Source organism: Chenopodium album, chromosome 14, assembly GCF_948465745.1.
Source record: "Chenopodium album chromosome 14, dcCheAlbu1.1, whole genome shotgun sequence".
NCBI lineage: Eukaryota > Viridiplantae > Streptophyta > Magnoliopsida > Caryophyllales > Amaranthaceae > Chenopodium > Chenopodium album.
The window spans coordinates 32,923,245-32,928,510 of record NC_137847.1 but is presented as its reverse complement, the minus strand read 5'-3'; the positions used below and the strand labels follow the sequence as shown (position 1 = coordinate 32,928,510).

General features: G+C 36.7%; 1 long non-coding RNA gene across 2 annotated transcripts; it reads left to right on the top strand.

Annotated features, from left to right (window-relative positions):
* The first annotated feature begins 4,038 nt into the window (after positions 1 to 4,038).
* Positions 4,039 to 5,008, top strand: LOC145579149 (uncharacterized). Of its 2 annotated transcripts, XR_014099051.1 has the most exons (3): positions 4,039 to 4,241; positions 4,412 to 4,487; positions 4,636 to 5,008. It is a non-coding gene; the product is annotated as an uncharacterized LOC145579149 (long non-coding RNA). The 2 variants fall into 2 exon arrangements; XR_014099052.1 differs by lacking the exon at positions 4,412 to 4,487.
* Positions 5,009 to 5,266: the final 258 nt, after the last annotated feature.

The following is a 5,266-nucleotide window of genomic DNA, read 5'->3' as shown; positions in this document are numbered from 1 at the left end:
AAGATGGACAAGAGAAAGAAGATTTACACAATTTCCTGTGAGCTATAAAGAGTTGCTAGAAAAATTAAACAAAAAAGGATTGCTTGCACCAACAAGACCAACGTCACCCACTTCTCCAAAAAAAAGAAACTCTCACGGGATGACAATGCCTATTATGCCTATCATAGAGATGTTGCGCATGATACTGAACGTTGATTTGTCCTAAAGCACAAAATTCAAGATCTAGTAGACGATGGGAGAATTCCCATGCCTAAACCCAAGATCAATGTATCCCCATTAGGGACATTTTACATTGATGAGGACCATATGGGAAACGATACGTTCAATCCTTTGAATTATATCACTCCCAGGGGGAAGCCTCTAACCACAACACTCATAGGGGCAACTAATGAAGTGTGTGGGTTACGGGACGACGACTTCCAAGACTTATATGTCTCTAAGTATGTCGCCGTCCCACCTCCACCTTGTCTACAAAAAGAAACAAGTGGAGTGCTTGATTGAGATCATTTCTTGGGGAAATCACAAGATAAATCAAATCTCTCCTTGGATGAACAATGGCATCAAGCATAACTCATGGAGCATATTCAAATAGAGGCGCACTCAAAGCCTCTAGAAGCAAGTTGGTTCACGAAACCTACAATTAACCCAAACGAGATAGATCTTCTAACTCGTTCTGGGCAAATTTATCAAACACAACCAAATGGATCGTCGACCACTCAAAATCAAGTTCAAAATCCAGTACCACCTCCACCTGAGGTGGAAGATCCATTGTTCAAACAACTTCGCCAATGTAAGGCGAATGTTAGCATTTGGGAACTCCTAAGTACTTCTAAGGAACATAGGAATTCTTTCATGAATGCTCTAACGCCTTTGTCTGTAAGTACGAACACGACTCCACAGGATCTCGTTAGCTTGCTTACTAGTGAAAAATCCTACAAATCAATCACCTTTACGAGTGATGATTTGCCCTCAAAAGACACTACCCACAACAATGCATTATACCTAACTGTGGGGTGCAAGGGATACAACATCCCTCTTACTTTAGTTGACAATGGGTTTGCCGTAAATGTATGCCCATTACGAACGGTGAAATACTTAGGCCTTAATCCAGAGAAAGACTTTCAATCAACAACACAAAGCATTAGAGCCTATGATAATTCAAGGACATCGATGTGTGGGACTGTTAAGCTACCAATTACCACATGCCCAATACAAAAGATGGTTTAATTCCATGTTATGGATATTAAACATACATTCAACCTTCTTCTTGGACATCCTTGGATACATGAGCTTGGAGCAATACCATCCTCGCTCCATCAAATGATTAGGTTGAACTATCAAGGTCTTCCTATGACTATACATGCTTCTCCTCTTAAATTAGCAATAAACGATCAATCACTTCTTGAAATAAAACACAATAATGATGAAGAGGACATGTGGGGATTCACCGCGGAGGCAATTTACACACTAGAAATGGAGGAAAGCCTTGATGAACCATTCAAGCTTGATCCATACTCCACCCCAATAGTAAACAACATCTTGTTCAAGATTAGTTACTTTCCTGGGATGCCTTTGGGAATAGGAATAAAGAAATCTCTTTTACTTCCTACCCAAGAAAAGCTTTTCTTTTGGATTGGGATATAAGCCAACCAAATAAGAACTTGAGTCTCACGATGCTAAGATCAAAGCACGTAGAGACAATAATAAGAAAGGGATAATCTCTTTACTCCCATCCTACAATCAAACCTTCAACAGTCAATTTGTATCTTGGATGGCATTTTGATTAGTCATTGTAGCCACATGGTTTTGCTCTAGTCCAAACAGCAAGTTAAATGCTTACCTATCATAGCATCCTGGAGTTGGGTGTTTTGATTGAACGATTCCGAAATCGTCATTCAAGAAATAGCAATCGTGGAATATTTCGAATCCAGGCTTCTTGATACCTTCTAGAACTAATGGTTCTAGGAAGTCATAGCATGGGTAATATTCTCCCTCCCTAACAAATTGACTGTTGAAGGTTTGATTGTAGGATGGGAGTAAAGAGATTATTACAAGGAGCAAAACCATGTGGCTACAATGACTAATCAAAATGCCATCCAAAATGAAGCTTTTGACCCAACCTTGATGATCACCCCTTTCAATGAAACTTTCGAGCATGGATGGAGGAAGACTTTCAAGTGGACTAACCATAAAGGTGACAAGCTGGAGATTACCACAAGCGAAGGGGAGATGTTTGAAGAATCTGATGATGAGTCTAGTCTAGATTTTAAGGAAGCTAAAACTTTAGGCCTTGTGGACATTACTGAGTCTTTATCTTCTAGTTCTAAGGATGAGGATCCCAAAAAGGATTCTCCTCTTGTGTAGTTTCTTTTGATTTCAATAATATGAGCTCTATTTCCATGTATATGCCTTCTCTTGAATCTTTTGAATGCTATAATAATCAATCTAATGAAACTGATAACATTAACAAACTGGTTGAATTAATGAATGAACGAGAACAAAAGAATCCTGTAATTGAAGAAACTGAAACAATAAATATAGGAACTAATGAAAACAAAAAGGAAGTCAAAATTGGCTTAACCTTAAATCCGGAAAAGCAATTAATCCTCATATCGACGCTCAAATAATTCGAAGACGTGTTCGCTTGGTCATAGAAGGACATGCCCGGAATAGATACGGAAATTGCGGAACATACCATTCCCTTGAACCCTACCTCTAAACCAGTAAAACAAAAACTTCAATGAATGAAACCAGACGTTGCTTTAAAGATGTACAAAAGCAATTAGACGCAGGTTTTATTCGTGTATGTAATTACCCAAAATGGGTAGCGATCATCATCCCAGTCCCTAAAAAGGATGGAAGAGTTCTCATGTGTGTCGATTTTAGGGACCTCAACAAGGCTAGCCCTAAAGACGATTTTCCTCTACCTCATATTGACATATTGGTAGATAACACGGCTGAACATGCGATGTTATCCTTTATGGATGGATACGCAAGTTACAACCAAATTCTAATGGAAAAAGAAGATGAAGCAAAGACGTGCTTTATTACTCCTTGGGTTACATATTGCTATACCATCATGCCATTTGGCCTAAAAAATGCAGGAGCTACGTACCAAAGAACGGCTACGACTCTCTTGCATGATATGATGCATAAAGAAATAGAAGTATATGTGGATGACATGATTGTGAAGTCCAAAGATAGAATGGGACACATAAAAGCTTTACGCAAGTTCTTCACTCGCATAAAAGAATATAAAATGTGATTGAATCCACAAAAATGTGCCTTCGGAGTAACTTCTGGCAAGTTATCTGGATACATAGTTAGCACATGTAGTATTGAGATAAATCCCTCTAAAATAAAGGCAATTGTTGATATGCCTCCCCCTCAAATAGAAAAAGAAATTAGGGGATTCCTTGGCAAACTACAATACATTAGTCGATTTATTAATAAATTGACGATGACTTGTGAGCCAATATTTAAAAAAAAAATGAAAAAAGAGGAAAAAAATGAATGGGACGATCAATGCCAAGAGGCCTTTGAGAAAATCAAAGATTATCTCAAAAGTCCACCAGTTTTAGCACCACCAGTACCCAAACTACCTCTTAGGCTATACATCACCGTTACAGAAACGGTCACAGGAGCCATATTAGCACAAGAGGTAGAAAAAGTCGAGCGTACAATATATTATATAAGCAAAAACTGCTACAAAACTTGGAAAACATACACCTTTTAAAAGACCCGTTATTTAAAAAACGGGTCTGTTTTAAAATAACGGATGTCTTATATATCTCAGGGCCCACCACTTTGATGGAAGTAAGAATATATGAGATATAAAAGACCTGATTATACCTTCAACGGGTCTCTTAGGTGTACTAGGGCCCACAAACTTAATGGAAGAACAATAGGCGAGGGGGATATGAAACCCATTATCAGCTTTCACGGGTCTCTTCCTTTGTTCTTATTTCCACGATTGGTCTTCTCTTATTTCCACTTCTTGTTACTCTTATTTTTTTAATTTATTCATTTTATATTTCCTCACATCTTCAACATCTTTATATTATGACATTCTCTCTCCTCAAAACCCTAACCCCCAAATAAAAATCCTCAGTTTCTCTTCCAAATCCGCCGACAACCTTCCATTTCCTTTCTCTGTTCAACTTTCTTAAAATGATAAAGAGACTCCAACTATATCGCTCAAGGAACTCGCGCTCTAAGGTATATTAATTTCTCGCTCTAAGGTATGTTGGGATTCAACCATGATGTTTGTGGTCTTCTTCTTCTTTAATTGTGAAATTGCAAAATTCAACCATGAAATTGTGCGTTATCATCTTATTCTCTATTTTTTAGCGGCCTTGATGTCGGTTAGGATGGAGGTTTATGTGTTTTTTGTTTTTGGATTTTTTTCAAGGAATGAAGGTGTTTTGGCAATTGCGGTAGATAACACTGCTTTGGGTTTGAGTTTTCGTTCTTGATTTTAATTTTGGGTATTTCATATTCATCATCTTGGAGTGTTTAAAATCTATTTTAATCAACAATTATTTTCTATTTTAATTTATTCTCAATTTTTGTGTCCACTTTGTTCTTATGGCTGGTATTTTCATTTTTAGTGTGGTTTATTCTTGATTATTGCAGTAATTGAATTGGATGGATCAGAGATGGTGGACGAAAATTTCAATTATGGGAAGGAAGACATAATTATGCGTGGTCATCTTGAGTAATTTGTAACCAAAGAATCACAATTTGCAAATTTGTCGACTGCAGGACTTTGGTGTGCTTGAATGCTGAATATCACTTGATCTATGAGTTTGGTTAGAAATTATGTACAGTAGTTTATATAACTTGTTGAACCAACAAGTTTTAATTTTATATTTTGTAATTTTTACACATGTAAATTTGGGTCTGTAACTATGTAATGATGTATAGTATTATTGATCTGTTTTACAAGAAATATTATTGGTGTTAAATTTTAATTTCGTTATTTAACAAAAAAGAATCAGCAATTTCATTTTAGCGTAAAAAAAATAAAAATAATATTTTTTTTTTAAAATAAAAGGGATCAAATAGACCCGTTAGTTGATATGTGGGGTTTATTTGACTCCCCTTTAAAGAGACCCCCTATTACAAATAACGAGTCTCTTTCCTTTTAAGTGCATCAATCAAACACCACACCAAACAAACCCCTTATCTCTTTTAACGGGTTTGTTTGTTTTTAAAAACAGACCCCTAATTATTGGGGGGTCTCTTTAACAAAGAGACCCCTGAG